A 17410-nucleotide genomic window follows, 5' to 3' on the forward strand; every position below is an offset into this window, starting at 1 on the left:
AGTCTGTATATACCGACACAATACAACTATTAACATTCAGAAATAAAATTAAGTGCAAATTGCATCGAACGATGAGGCGGACATAATGACTTGAAAAACATCAGAAAAAAAAACGCACAATCACCATTTGATATGAAACGCTTTTTTATCCTCTGCTAGTCCTTAAAACAGCACCACAGTTTATTTTAGCACTGAAAGACTGAATAAGAACACTATATTTACTCATCCCAGAAATCCTTGGGAAACATAACACAAACTCTACAAATTCTTTTATTGTGCATTCATATCAGACTTTATCTACTCAGATTCATGGCTCTGTGATAAAAGCTAGGAAGAAAGGCTAAGGGCTGTGTGTCAAGGCAGAGCAGTGGTCTTGTTTTGCAGTGAAAAAGTTATACATGGGCTCCTCCCAGTCTCCAAAAGGACCGTGCATAAGATTTTAGAGCATGACTGCATGGAAAATCTGCTCTTACGACAGCCCAGGGCAAGGCTGTGTTCATTGTGCTGCTTGTTTACATGGCTTTGTGGAGATAATTGTATCAGAGGGAAGGAGAAAAGGCTTACGAACTGAATGGGGTCTTTGTCAGGCCAAGCTTCTCATTGTACTAAATGAGTTTTAGAGGCATAAGTAGCAAGTCATGGCTAAATGATGAGTAAAAAGCGTAAAGATTGCTTCCTTAAAGGAGTTATAACCACGGTTATAAAGAAACAAATGCCATAAGACAAAGTAACAGCAACAAGTATAGCACTTCAGTAAGATGGTAAATAAATAAACATGCCTGGTGGTTAATCAGTGTAAATTAATTATTAGCAGCACTGGTCATGGACAGTTGCTGAAAACAGCTTTTTGCATCTTTCTAAACAATCTTGCTGAAGGTCCTGAATTTTCTTTCTTTCTTTTTATTTTTTTATTTTTTTGTGTTTCATTTCAACTTGCTGTCTTGGTTACCCTGGTACTCGTATAGAAGAGTAATATTTGCAATAGTAGTGATCAAGTTAAAGAAATAAAGACAACCTAAGTCAACCTAAATGAAAAACCTAAGATGTATAGTTCCTGTATAGTCACTAATGTTCTTCTGGTACATGTATCTTGTTTTTTCAATGCATAGACTTGCATAGTCATTGCTATTTTTTCCTGCTATCGACAAATGTCACAGAAAGAAACAATAAAATAAGTATAAAACATCTATAAAAATATCTATAAAATATCTAAAAGTATATAAAACGTTTAGAAATATGATCTGGAGAGACTTTAATTTTTATTATTACACTCCATGAGCAAATTAGCAGGAGGAGGGAAATTAAGCTTATCATCGCTCAGTGAAGAATTGACAATTTACATGTGGCTGTCAACTTAAAAATTAATTTTTAACTTTTTTAACCATCTTTTAAATTGTTAATATAGTCGTATTAATTTATTGTAATTTTATTAAACGGGATGGAGTGCTTTTAAAGTGGTACAAACAAACTAAAAACATCAACATCACATGGAATGCATGGAATTCACTGCTAATATTTACGTTTTCCCACCAAAATGATGTCATTTCCCGCAAAACAGTGTCAGTTCTTGTAGTTAAAGGCATTTTATTGATTAGAGAACGGTACTGATAAACTCTTAATATACATATATATATATATATATATATATATATATATATATATATATATATATATATATATATATATATATATATAATTTAGTGTGCAACGTCTTCTCCACGTTCCCATTTGATATTGTGAGCTTGTGATCAAAGAAAACTAACTGCTATGACATAAGTTTGACATAATGTATGACTTAAATTTCAAATTTACAGTAGGCCTATATTACGCCATATAATGGAGATATGAGATTATAAAGAAAAACAGACTCTGATTAGAAAAGACAATAAAGCGAAAGTAGCGTTCAGTCTGTCAGGCAGGGCGGGACTAGCCTGGGAAACGCTCGTGCAGAAGGGAAGCAAGAGTCATTAAACGAATGTTTGGAATTCCACTTCCGTTTGGTGGAATTCAAGAAGTCTCCACAACTTTAAATCAGTTATTCGCTCTGCACGTCTAGATAAGAGGCGCATTTATTGTGTTGCTCATCAAATGGCTTCTTCGCCGCAGAAATCACCGTCCTCTCCAAAATCTCCCACTCCGAAGTCGCCTTCCTCCAGGAAAAAAGATGGACTTTTCTCGGAAAACTTGGAGGAACTTTAGCAAGAAGGAAAAAGGCAAAAGAAGGTGTGAATTCAGCTTAAATCCATAGATAGCCGATCTCCCGCTGATACTAGGCTGTTTTATATTTGATTCTATGCATGTCAATCAAATCTCTCTGCTCTTTTAAGATCGTTGAAGTTTAGTCATCTGTCTGTCAGATTAGGCTACTATATAGTTCTGAACACTTGTAGCCTACTGTATGTTTGTGTCTCATTTTATTTTTACAGTGTAGTAGGCTACGTGATACAGAAATGCAGTTTCATTAAATACGTAGACACATAAAAATAAAAATGTAACATACTGTATAGTAATTACTGTAAGATGTACTGAAAAAAATATTTCTTTCTTTTGTATTTTTTATAACAATGTAAAGTGTAAGTACAGTTGCACTGTTGTTGATATAGGCTACAGTAGACTCAACTATGTGAGTGTTTACAAAAGGCTGCACTTCTCTCCTGTGACCATATAAGGAAGAGAAGTGGCTGTCAAATACTCATTGTGAAAGGTTGGGTAAATAATAAGAAAATATTATTTCCTGTATTTTCTATTCTCTACCCTATGTATACTGTGAGAAACATGTCATCATAGCAACACCAATTAACTTGATTCAGAATAATTTCTTTTGGCTATAATGATATTTCAGAGATTCAGTGCATTCAGTTTTTCTTTATCAGTAATGACGTTCACATATTTAAAGATTTAACCCTGCGCTGTGCTAAAAATCTTTCACCTAATTTAAAATGTTTAACTTTGCTTGTTAATCTCAAATAAGATTCAGACTTCTTGTCAATTTGTTTTATTTCAATAAGCAGGAGCTGGAAATGACTGCTCAAAAAAAAAAAAGTGTCCAAGTGAACATCGCCACAGATTATCCATATATATATATATATATATATATATATATATATATATATATATATGTGGATAATCTGTGGCGATGTTCACTTGGAATTTTTTTTTCTTACACACTGTGTAAGCAAAGCCAGTAAGTTTTAGTCCAATATAATAACATTTACCATTTTCGGGAAAAATAATATCATGTCTGGGTCAACATAATCGGGACACAACATGAGGGTTAGGATTTTTCTTTTTTTAAAGTGGCAATCTAAACATAACTTTTTGAACTGCATATTTCATTCTTAAAACCCGTTTCTGAGTGGGGTGACATCCGGTCTTATTCTTTATTCTGATTGTCACTGCTGATCCTTTGCCACTCATAGAGGCTAGTGCAGAAGTGATGAAATTGTTTGCCTTTGTTTTTTTGGTCCCATGTGACAAGAGACATATTTAGTTTGCTGCTGTGTTTATTTGTGGGTTTAGACATTCACTGACTAAAAGAAGATAGTAAGAACCTAATTCCAAACAGGAAATACAAAATGGCATCCCAAGAGAAATGAAAAATGTTAAAAAATCATTTAAAAGCTGTAAATCAGCTGCCACGCATGTGTTCCAAACCTGCAAGTTTATTCAGAAGCCGGGAAGTTGCTTCCTTTGCCCTCAACTGACCGTGTTTAAAGCATGTTAGAAGCAGCTACGGCAGGATTCAGTGCTGATTAAAAACAGGATGTCGATATCTCTAGGGATCTGTACTGATTCTGCTTCTGGACTGCCTCTCACAGGGATGTGCTGCAGCATTGCTTTAGTGATTGGCCAGTATTGATGGGGCCACTGGGCAGATGGAGACAGAGAGGGTGTTTAGAAGATCACCTGCATGAGGGCTGGTTGAGACGCCACATGTACTGATTCACAGGATAACACACAGGGTCAATTAAACGAGAGATTCAATGAAACAGCAAGATTTAGAGGCTTGATCTATAAGCATTAACTATCACTAATCTGTTAACAGGGTTAAGAGTTGCATGTCCAATGTCCACTATAGCAGCAGAAAGCCAACTAATGACACATTTCCCACTGACAGCATATTCATGTCAATAAAGTGAATCACAATCCCTTGAGAAAAAGAAGCGCACTTAATTGTATTGAATGTGCACTTATAGTGTTCTTTAAATCTCGAAAATGTATTTTTAAAGATAGTACTTGCAGCAAATATATTTATTGAACACACGGTCACTTAAGTGTACTTAAAGAGAATACATTTTCAAATGTTTCTTAGCATACATACAGTACAATTTAAAAAAAAGTGTGTAATCACTTTTAATGTAAAATGAACAGTTTTACTTTAAAGCAGCATTGTGTTTTAATAATCTTTTGTCATGCTTTAAAAAAGTGCACTTATTTTGATATTTTGATACACTTATTTTTGTGTTGACTAACATACTAAAGCAAATGTAATTTAATGTACAGTAGGTTGTTATTTGACATAAGTTTAAAGGAAATATACTAAGTTATTTATTCATTATTAGAAATGCAATTACAAATACAAAGTTCTGTCATGAAACTCTAGATGGCGCAGGCCGATAACTCACTGTGATATAAACACATTATTAATTGCATTGCACAGCTGATTATATGGGGTTATTTTATAGTGCAAAATGGTTTCTGAACATTCTCTATTTTGATGAATATTGCACAAGTTATTGATTGAAGGTCTGAGTTGTAGTTCTTTTGTTAAGCTGAACGTGTTCAGGGATGAATGCATAGCATTAAATGAGACGCTTTGAGTAGCCTTCTCCCCACTGAAGCCAATACTGAATAACTGACCTCCAGCGATGAGAGGCACAGCTTAAAAAAGACATCACAAGATCTATCCATCTATCTATCCATCTATCTATCCATCTATCTATCTATCTATCTATCTATCTATCTATCTATCTATCTATGAGTAGTACTGATATAGTGATGCATTTCTTCTTTTTATAGTGTCTGAGCTCCAGGAGGAGGGAATGAATGCAATTAACTTGCCCCTTAGCCCTAGTCCCTTTGAGCTGGACCCTGAAGACACCATGCTTGGTAAAATGTCTCAACTGATGATTATGATGATATATGATGATAGCATGACTCTGTCATATTAAAAACTGCTGTATTTCCCATTTCTCTCTCCAAAGATGAGAATGAAGTCCGTACCATGGTTGACCCCAACTCAAGGAATGATCCCAAACTCCAAGAGCTACTGAAGGTAAATCAGCTCCAACATGACTGTAATACAACACCTTCTTCGATCTTCTTCAGAGAGGTTCACTTAGAGAGCTTCAATTTCCGACTCTGAAGTATAATACAAGTTAGTCTAGCATTACTGTTGTCATCTATCATGCAAAGGGACCCACGTTTAAATCCTGATCTAAGGTTAAATATACAATACTGACTGAAAAGATCACTGTCAACCAAAATATAAAATATATGTAAAAGTAACTCAAATGTTTGGTAACACTTTCTATGAAGCCCATATTTATAATGCATTATAAGGGTATTCTTAAGGCATTATGTATATATGATTATATGAATGCATAATGCTTAAAAAAACTTAAAATATGTTATATCATCTTATGAATATTCATAAGAACAGTTTTAATGTATTATAATATTAACTTATTTGTGTTATTAATATTTACTTATTACTTTCTAAGTGAGAGTAAATCCTCGACTAAACTTTTTCAGTGCAGTATGTATATTTATAATTGTGTATATATATATAATACTTGGAATAACATGAAACAATATTTGAATGTTGAGATTTTACTATCTAATAATAGAGTAACAAAAGAAAGCAATGCTGTAACTCATCATTGTAACTCATAAGTGTAGTTTTGGAGTACAATTGTTTTGTTCATGCATTTTCAGTTAGTAATTTTTCAAAGATCCCAAGCATCTCCACTCCTCTGGTCTTTAATGACAGGTGCTCATTGACTGGGTCAATGATGTGTTGGTGGGAGAGAGAATCATTGTTAAGGATCTAGCTGAGGACCTCTATGATGGGCAGGTTCTTCAGAAACTCTTTGGTGAGGAATCTGTTCTGGAAAAGAGCCTATACTGTTGTTACAGTAAGACTCAGTGGGCTATTTTAAATTGTGTTTGTATTCCCAGAGAACCTGGAGGGAGAGAAGCTGAATGTGACGGAGGTGACTCAGTGTGAGATCGGTCAGAAACAGAAGCTGCAGACGGTTCTGGAAAAGATCAATGACACTCTCAAAGTTTCCTCCAGGAACATTAAATGGAATGTTGACTGTATGTAGCTTTGGCCTCTTTTTTCATTCGCGTGATATATTTTAAACACTGTATTTAGTCTTTTATAAATACTTTTCCCTGCTGCCAATAATAACTGGGTTGCAATCCACCAGTTGAAAATCACTGATGGAAGTAATATTTAGCATGTTTCATTGCTGACCTTTCTTTTCAATGAATGTAGAATATGTAACATTTCTATACATTCAGAAGGCATTTCAGCTTTTGCTCCTGCTGTTTATTCCTTTGTGTATTTCTCAGCTGTTCATGCTAAGAACATTGTGGCCATTCTTCACCTGCTGGTGGCTCTTTCTCAGCATTTCCGGGCCCCTATCAGACTGCCAGACCATGTGTCCATTCAAGTTGTAGTGGTTCAGGTGCTTTTATTTTCTGTTCATAATTTATAGCTTATTCATTTGCCTTATGCTTCTCAGTTACAATATTGTTTCATTCAACGGTTTTGTCACAGTGTGCTTTAATTGTGAAACTTGAGCAGAATTAATTTCTGTGTAAATGGTCATAAATCCATTCTAATGTAATTTGTTTTTAATGTGGCAATTAATGTAAGAACAATTTTACATTTACACCAATATAATTTTGATTGTGTATAATAGTAACAAATGCAGAAATGTTATCATGCTAATTTTCTGATATTAGATTATAAACATAAGATTATAGAAGATTATAAACTGTTTCTTGCCCTCTTCACATTATTTAGAAAAATGTTTCTCTATCCCAACAGAAACGTGAGGGAATACTTCAGTCTCGGCAGATTCAGGAGGAAATTACAGGCAACATAGGGTATGTGTTTTTATTGATTACAGTATTGCAAAGAAAAGAATAGACATCTACAATATGATTGCATACATTAACACAATAGACAGCATTAGTTGATGCACTATTAGGAGCTAACAATGACCAACAATGTAAATTCTAAATAAACATTACATTTGGTTATTAACCAAGATTAATAAATTCTGTTAAAAAAAAATGTTAGTTCATGCTGCAGAACCCTTATAGTGTATTTCAAACCTTAAAAGTATATATTTAAAAAAAACAACAAAAAAAACAGGTATTTGCAGATAGTAGGATATTAATGAAAAGGTCACTTAAATGTACAGTACTTAAAGAGTGCACACTTTCATGATTATGTTTCTTAACACCCATACGTGCACTTTTAAAAAGTGCGCTTTGTAATAATGTCAAATCAAATGTTTTACTTTAAAGTTCATTTTGAATCATTATGTTTTAATCTTTTGTTGCACTTGAAAGAAGTACAATTATTGGGATGTGTTGATTAACATATTAAAGCACATGTAAAGTACTAGTAAAATCATCATTTGAGCTGTAGTGTCTTATTTGATATTAGATGTAAAGTTAACATAGTAATATATATGTATGTACTAAATTATAAATTCAATTTATCATTACAAATGTTTAATTGTCTTCATTTTTAAATACCCTAAGGGTCAACTAATTGCATTTAATATAAATGTAAATAACATGCAATTAGGATTGCACTTAAGAATATTCTTTTAAAGTATATTATTTCCTTAATAATAATAATGATAATAATATATTATTTCCTCTTTTTAAAAGTATGTTAAAGTTAACATTCTTTTTCACAAGGGAATGCACTAATGTCAGTATATTTCATAAATATATTTATGATGCTAATACTTTTTGCAAAACAAAAACAGATCCTTTTGAAGGAAATGTATGATTCTGAACAATAAGCTTGAAGGAGTACGGTAGTATAAAGCAGATATCGTTTTGTTTAATATTATAGTATACTGTGTGTTTTTTCTATGTGTTGAAGTATGAAGTAACCAGGGATCCAGTGGCTGGAACATGCAGTGACATGCCAGTCATGCAGCAGTGGTGTACAGGGTGTGTGTGTGTCTGTTGTGAGCTGGATCCTCCTGCTTCTGAGCAGCTTTGCAGTGGTTCTAGAGGTTGAGCACCGGAGCTGTTGCTCTTCCAGCTCTCCACTTCTGCTGCTGATTAACAGCGGTCCAGCGGGCTCAAATCAGCTTGGGAGATAAGGCCGAGAGCAGCTCCTTGGCTGCTGATGTGGACTCGGGCAGCAGCTGCTGAGACATGCCTCTGCCGGGGCAGAACTGACTGTGTGGAGACGAGCCGCTGCTGGGCAGACGTCCACTAGGCCAATATCCTGCAACCCAGTTCTGTTTGATCGGCTGCTCTTGGGACCGGAGCATTCCCTGCCCCCCTAATCTTTTTGTTTGCCTTTCATCCTGGCGCTCTTGATATGTCCCTCTGAATTTGGTTATTGTTTTGCCATTTAGACTGTTTGTAAAACCCTTTCATTCAGACATAAATAGATTGTTGAACTCTTTTGTTTCCCAAATTGATATTAAAATAATAATGCTCCTTTCCTTCCCCATAGGGCATTGTCTGGAATATATGGTATGTATTATATATAATTTGCACATCTTAAATTCAGTTACAGTAGCCCGAAAAACATTTTCACAATTAAGCTCCAATAATGCCAATACATTAGATATTTAGACAGATCTATCTATCCATCTGTCTGTCTGCATGAGCAATTTTACAATAGCAAAATCATTTAATATAGTATCATATAATAATTATATTATATAATAATCATATTTTAATAATAGCAATATAATATAATCATATCATTATTTAATATATAAATTAAATATTTAAGTAAAAATAAAAATATAGAGTTATTTAATTATATGAAACAAATATGTCAAAATAAATGTGGACAGGAAAAATATGTAGTGCAGAGCAGCAAAATTTAAAAAAAGATTATTTTGTAAAATAATGGTTCTGGATCAGAAATATTGTTCAAATAAACCAATGGATATATTATCAATACTGAGACACAAATTATACAGACGGTTGTCAAACTTAGTAGATCATGTTTTTAGTTAATACACATGTAGCTTTAATGGTCAAATCTGTTTTGCAACCACTGCACATCTTAACATGCTTTGTAAAGTGATAAAAAATTAAATTGGACTTGGTGTACCTTCTCTAGTGCTGCCTTGCATATGAGAAATCATGTTTTATTTCACAGAGCGAGATGCCTTTGATACCCTTTTTGACCATGCGCCAGATAAACTGAATGTGGTGAAAAAGGCAAGTGCACATTTCACTCTATTTCTTAAGAGGTTTTACAAACGGAGAGCTTTGACGCTTTGACTCTGATCTCTTGGTCTTTTTTATCAGACTCTTATTACATTTGTGAACAAGCACTTAAACAAATTGAACTTGGAGGTGTCAGAGCTGGAAACTCAGGTAACATGACCATTACTCGAGTTGAGCTGAATATCAGTAGTGAGAGATGTCCAAAAGCTGAGCTGTCAGTGTTTGTGATCTCCTGTAGTTTGCTGATGGTGTGTACCTGGTCTTACTGATGGGACTCCTTGAAGGATACTTTGTGCCCCTCTATAACTTCTTCCTCATCCCTGAAAATTTTGATCATAAGGTACTGTAAATTATTGTGAAAGTGTGGTTAATAATTTAAACATTAACCTTTAACAGGAAAAAAAGTCTAGAACCATATTAATCGATTATTAATTGGATGTGTCATCATACTCACCCTCATGTCATTCCAAGCCCATACGACTTTCATTAGCCTTCCAAACACAAATTTGAAAGATATTTTTATTGAAACTTGTCAGATGTATGTTCAGACTTGCTTGTGTGACATCCTCAAGCACAAACCAACCTCAAGCACATTTGCTCTTTAATTTTCCATATTTTATGTTCGCTATGTATGCATATTGATAATTGATGTTTATATGTGAATAATAGTTTATCACGCAAAGCAGTCATGTCTCTTCGGAAGACTCAATTTATAAGGATTACTTTTACAATGTCTTTAATTGAACTTTCTGAAACTTGAAAACTTTGGTGAAATGGACTTTTTGGAGGACAGAAATCAGAAAAGGTTTTTAAGGTGGATTAATTGGTCACATTAAGACCACTAATATGCTTATTTTTTTTTCTTTTATACTTACTTTAATTAATCATTAATGTAAATATTTTTTAAAGAAGCTCCAATGTTTTATTTATCTGTCCATGAACCTTCACAGACTCCTGGTGGGTTCATGGACTGATATATTATACATTATATAAATGACATTTTAGCACCACTATTTGTATTAAAATTGTTGTTAATTTCTCTAATTGTTTTGCATTGTATGCATTAGGTGCACAATGTTTCATTTTCCTTTGAGCTGATGCAAGATGGCAATATGGAGAAGCCAAAGCCCAGGCCAGAAGGTAAACGTTCTTGCTCTACTACGACTGGAGATCAAGTGTGCTTGTGTTTTGTGTAGTAGGTTTCACACTGCTTGATTTCTAAGGAACATGGCATGTTGCCTGATTGCAGTAGTGTATCAGTGTAATTGATCTCTTCATTGCCTTCTGTCCTGTTGCTGTTGAACGTAAATGAATGTGAATGTGCTGTAGTTGCTTTACCCATAAGGCTTGGCAAATGTCCCGAATGCATGCTGCATTTATAATTGCATTTCATTTGTTGCAGCAGAGTTTCTCTGTGTAATCACAAGCCTTAAACAACATCTGGATAATTTGGCGCATTTTATCTAACTGAGAATAATCCTCGTGGGCGGTTCTCACTAAATGAGGTTTAATGCAAAATACACTGGTACCATACAATTTTCACTGTTAATTATGCTGTTAATGTCTAAAATAAAGAAAAACTGGTTGCAAAACAGTGCAGTTTAAATAGTTTTAGATTCAGGGCAACAATTCTAACTATTAACTAGTTGCTTATTAGCATGCGTATTAGTAGCATATTGACTGTTTATTAGTACTTATAAAGCACATATTAATGAATGCCTTATTCTGCATGATCATATTTTACATCCTGTAATCCTATCCCATACCTAAACTTAACCACAGCCTTACTAACTAAGTAATAAGCAGTAATTAGGAGTTCATAATGAGAATTGGTCCCCTTGTCACATTGCAGGACACTTTTTAAAAGTATTTAATGTCAGCTATTTGAATACTGAAACATTTGCTCCAATAGGGTGACAGTGCACATTTTTCTTCAAAGAAAATGGATATCTAGTTGTTAATGTGTTTTAGAAGCAGCACTTGACATAAGCAGTTGTATGAGATGCCAGGTATGTTGAGAGAGGGAAGATAATGTTTCATATTGAAGTGAACTGTCTGTAGAGTCACCTCATTACATATCTGTATATCTCCTCAGACATTGTCAACTGTGACCTCAAGTCCACACTGAGGGTGCTCTACAACCTCTTCACCAAGTACAGGAATGTGGAGTGACAGAGAAGCTCTACCAGACAGAAATGTTTTGATTTAATCAAACTACCAAAATGCTCAATACAAAGACATCACATTTTTATCAGTATTATCTTGCTATATATATATATATATATATATATATATATATATATATATATATATATATGGTATGTTATATATATATATAATTGAGTATGTATATTTATTAATTCTGCAAGATGATTTAAAAAAATGATTATTTTATGATGAATATGGTTATGGAAAATAGAAAAATATGTGGAATATATTGTGATATCAGTGTTTTGCGATATGAGTGTTAATGTACACTTTTCCAAATCGCTTTGGTCACTCTTTGCTATTTTTGCTACAATGGTGTTCACTACTGTATATCTTAGAACAGCTTTATCAATGAACAAGCAATGCCAAGCTCATGGGTTTGAGTCACATCAAATGCATGAACTGATAAATTGTATGCCCAAATGCAATGTAAGTCACTTTGGATTCATCTACCAAATGCATACATTTATATATTTTGATGATAGCAGAAATGTTCATCTAATAAAAAATGTAATGCTGTCTTATCGATTCTTAAAGTGGATATTCTATCGATGCAGAAGATGGTTTTTGTATTAAGAAGTAACATGTACATGTCAATTAAAATAGATTTTCTTAAATGTTTTAATTTGAAGGTTGCTGAAATAGTTTTTTTCCTGTAGAGGTTTAGGCCAGCATGAACTCCCAGTAAAATCTCCACTATTTCCTGTCTACCATAAATGGAAAACCATCCCAAGAAAAGGAATATCACACAAAGCAAAACAACTTGTCAGTCACCGGTTACAGTGTCCGTAATCAGTGTTTAAATATACAAATTTCTAAAAGTTGTATATAATAAGCATATAAGTTATAAATATAGCCTCAATTGACAAGGTGATTGTGGCATTGGGGATCATTCATAAATCACAAGTTGAACAAATTTCTGTGACTATCATTCATCAATACATTCCTACATATCAAATGGAATTCTATGATTATACAAGAATGGTTTTATGGGTTACACAAATTCATTTAGCTGAATTTGCTCATGTTTCATAAATGCATGTTTGAAGCTTATTCTGTTTATTTAGACACATTTCACTCATTTCAAGGTTTTGGTGAATATTCAACTATAAGCATTCAGTCTAAAGGTCACCATATTTCTATAGCGATATTTCTGAGAAATTTTGCAGGAAAAAAGGTCCATTCTCAATAGCGTAGCTTATGTAAATCCTGGCTCACTCAGTAGTCATTTTCAAACCGAGATCAGCACAGCAGATTTTAACATGCACAAAATCTGTATTAGTAACTATTTTTGCCAAAACTAAATTTACTTTAAGAGTTGGTAGCTGTTTAAAGTTACTACTTTTTTGTGACACAATGTAGTCCAGTATAGAAAGCTGTTTTCTTTAGTAATTCCACAGCAAATATCACACTGAGAAGCACAGAAGTATCTGAGCAGTCCTAAAAATTGTAGGTTGTTTGTCTGTTAGTCTTTTTTTTTCTCCCTTGAAGCTTCTCAATTGCAGACCTGCATTGCAGCCTGTCCGGCATATTAAGTGTTTTTGTACTCCTATCATATACTTTGGCTGGTGTTAAGTGCCGGTGTTAAATACAAAGCATGTGTTTAGGAGAGTCTGCAACAATTGCTTTTCGATAAACCTTTGTTCTGACGCATTTTCTGCCGCCCCATTATCACTAGATGTAGGGGATTAAGTGGCAAGTGTGTCTTCGTCAGAGAAGTGCCTTTGAGAGCAGAAATAACAGAGAAGCACACCTGTGCAATCGAGCGTCCTGCACGAAGGTGTCCTGAATAGTGGTGTCCCCACCATTAGCAGCCCGCTGCAATTACCTTCCCCTGAGTTTCCTTCTGATCCCTACCTTCATAATATAAAACAAGACCACAAGCTCGTTTCAGCTTCACCGAGCCAGAACCGCTGTTTACTCACAAATACAAAAGGGTGAGGCGAGGAGCCACTGAAATAGCTGCTAAATGCTTGACTCTTGGTGGCCAAGCATCTGATCTGAGCTTCTATTGATTTGTACTAAAGATCCTGGTCATTATGAGTAATTGATTCCAGCATCTAAGCAGTGTCTTTAGAGGATTATTAGAAGGCCTCTGGCATTTATTCCCACCAGAGAGTGCTTTTGAAGCTTTTTTCATGTTAAATTATATTAGCAAGGGGCTTGTGTTGTTAAGACAGAAATTGCAATGGGCTAGTGTTTTTAAACCCTTTTTTTTTTTTAAATGAAATGTATGCTGATTGGTTAATACAGCATTTAGCTATGCTAAAATCATGATGTTAAGGTTTAAGTAGCCTAGTGTAGCAAGACCTTTGTCTGAAGAAGCTCTGTAGGCATGATGTACTAGAAAAAGAATGAAAGAGTTAGTGGTGACGGTGAAGTCATGTGATCCTGGTGTAGTCAATTGATTGCAATGAAGAAATTACCTCACATAAGGGCAATAAACATAAAAAAAAAATAAAAGTGAAAACAACAATTGACTACAAATGCTAAACCTAAACATATCAAAAGATACACACCTGGCTGCAAAAAAAAAAAAGCTCTTTAAAGTGGGAATTACTGTTATCATTACTGTTACCCTCCTTGGTGCGAATGGGCCTTAACTCTAAAATGGCTTAAAGTTTTTAGGTTTTTTAAATTTAGTGTTTGCTGTACTTGCACCTCTGAAGTGTTCTTTGCCGTTCTCAGAAACTTCACATTTTGATGAAAACGTGTTATGACAGCCATGTTAATGATAGTCACGACTGATTTGCCTCCTGTCTTGAAGGCATAGTTTGATGTTCATGGGTCAATGACATCACTGCATTGAAATGGTCTATAGAAGTCAACAAATCAGATTTAGGCTTTGCAACAGATGACTGGAGAGTGGGGTTGAGACTAAGGTTTAGATAAATAGCATTTTTTTTTGTATGAACTTGATTCATTCGCAATTCGAATTATAAACATTACAAATGTTGAAAACAAAATTATTCACCTCATTCTTATATATATATATTTCATGCTATATATTTGCTTTATGTATATTTTACACAGTTTTACAGCTTGTTTTGAATTGGGGAAGCAGTTTAAAGCTACAGCATATGTTCATAACACATAAAGCTTTTTTGACATTTTATCTAAAAACATAAAAGAAAAATTATTTATCATCATATGACCACTTTGATAAAATATTTTTGTGATTTTGGTTTTATTATGAAATAACTGTTTGTAAATATAGTCATGGCTATATGTGACCCTGGACCACAAAACCAGTCATAAGGGTAAATTTTTCTAAATTGAGATTTATACATCATCTGAAAGCTGAATAAATAAGCTTTCCATTCATGTATGGTTTGTTATGATAGTATAGTATTTGGTCGAGATGCAACTATTTAATAATCTGGAAACTGAGGGTGCAAAAAAATCCAAATATTGAGAAAATCGCATTTAAAGTTGTCCAAGTTCTTAGCAATGCATATTACTAATCAAAAATTAAGTTTTAATATATTTACAGTAGGACATTTACAAAATATCTTCATGGAACATGATCTTTACATAATATCCTAATGATTTTTGGCATAAAATAAAAATCAATAATTTTGACCCATACAGTGTATTTTTGGTTATTGCTACAAATATACCCCAAGCGACTTAAGACTGGTATTGTGGTCCAGGGTCACATATATGACAAGATAGCACAACCTCTTTAACATTTTTGCTTAAACATGTAAAATATGTTGGTTTAAAAACATGTAAATGAAATACTGGTAAAGAAACATTTTGATCATTTTGCTCCTGCTGTGGTTAATATAGTTGCTAAAACCCACTTTGTGCCATTTTTGTAGCCCTGTGTCACTGATCTAATCAGCCCTCACATCTGGTTCTAATCATATTTAATGGATAAGTTATGCCAGAAGCTATTTCCAATTTTAAGATAGCTTTGACAGGTCCTGTTTGTTTATGAAAAGTCTTGTTGAGCCTCAGCATTAAGGGTTCTTGCTAGTATAAAATGGAAATAAGTTGCTTAATTAAATCATTTCTCACCAAATTCATGCCTTAATAGAGACTTGCGACAATGTTTAAATAAATGTAAAGTGACAATGATGAATGGACTGTCATTAGAAACCTCTCTCTTCCACATTTCACTGTGCTCCTCTTACATTAACCTAATAGCATGCTTTTAGAAATAGGGAGGACACAAAAGAACAATATGATGTGCCCCTTTCAGCGTGCTGGTCTGTCGTATAGCATGTGTGGCTAATCCTTTTCTGGCAAGGATTGGCTATTAAACCCCCCTCCTTTCTCTCTTAGAGCAACATCAGCAGCAGAATATGATCATAGCTTTATTTGTTGCGTCCCCGCCAGTGTGGGATTGTCACAATGACATGCCTCTGAGTACCAGGAGGACCATCAAAGGCAGTAGCCATTGATCCATATCTTCAAACACTGCATTACAGAATTGAATTAAAGAGACATTTAGTCCACAAACATTTGGACATCAAAAACCTCAGCTGTTGCCTGGAGACTAGTGCTCTTCCTGGTTCTCAGCCAGAACACGGCAGCGAGTGGTGTTACTGTAAAACAGTGACAATTCAAAACCTTACAGAACATATAGATGGATTTCTTATTCTGCTGTCACAGTGCATATGCATTACTAAATGCTCTATTATCGACATGTATTATACCACAAAAAGTGACTTGTTGAGGACTCAAGCGCTGGCTGATGAGGAGTTTTTACTTGGACCAGTAAGCAACATTAAAAACCACGCACCCTAGCAACCAACCAGTGCATCCTAGCAACCACATTGCAAGGCTATGGCAACCATCCAGAGCATCCGAATATTGAGGCGGCGAGTTTTGCATGAGGACTACCCACATTTACATTAGAAAATGTAAAGCTCTAGAGGGGTTGCTTGTGAATAGATACAACAATACTTTCCCATACCGTAAAATTTATGTGAGGTGATGTTAAGTTTTTTTTTTCAAACCTGGGTTTACAGGTTTATGAAAAGCTAATAATTCATCAGTTCTAAAAATGGTAAATTAAAATGAATTATTTTAAAATAAAAAGAAAGTAATTCACTTTTTTAGAGAATAATAAACATAAAACGGCAGAAGGAATGAAAGTATGTGAAATCACTGAGGGAATGTGTTTACCACTGGTCAACAAATAAAAGAATTAATCAGAGGGACAGGAAGCTTCATGCAAAGAATTCAAATGTTGATTAAATGCCTGATTTTGTTGATGTTGCTTTTCATCGGATTCCTCTGTTGAACGCCAGGGTAATAATTGACATGCAAAATTGCTGTGGAAATAATGTTATCAAAATTAATTAAAATAATTTTGATGACAAACAAAAGAAGCAAATATCTTGATGCCTGACAGCTTTTTTTTTTTCAATTTTACAGTAGGGAATTCAGTGTTACATGGAATGATATAACCTATTCATAAACAAATAATCACTCTAAAGGAAACAGGTTTTATATTATAATAGAATGATATGTGTGTGTAAAAAAATTAAAATGAAAACTATGGAATCTCTGTTTCAGAGCAAGTGCACAATACTGAGGATGACTTGCTCACATTTAGTTTAGAAAAATTCTGGTTTCTTTTAGAGTGATTGTTTGTTTATGAAAAAGATATATAATTCTATGTAACACTGAACTCCCATACCCTAAAATTTAAACAAGCTGTCAGGTATTTGCTAGTTTTGTTTCCAAACTGGGGGTTATGAGTTAATGAAAAGACAATAATTAATAATGTAAA

The 17410-nt window shown here is 34.1% G+C and overlaps 1 pseudogene; it reads left to right on the top strand.

Annotated features, from left to right (window-relative positions):
• Nucleotides 1-1925: 1925 nt before the first annotated feature.
• Nucleotides 1926-11748, top strand: LOC122138035 (annotated as a pseudogene).
• Nucleotides 11749-17410: the final 5662 nt, after the last annotated feature.

This window comes from Cyprinus carpio, chromosome B7 (genome assembly GCF_018340385.1).
Source record: "Cyprinus carpio isolate SPL01 chromosome B7, ASM1834038v1, whole genome shotgun sequence".
NCBI classification, from domain to species: domain Eukaryota; kingdom Metazoa; phylum Chordata; class Actinopteri; order Cypriniformes; family Cyprinidae; genus Cyprinus; species Cyprinus carpio.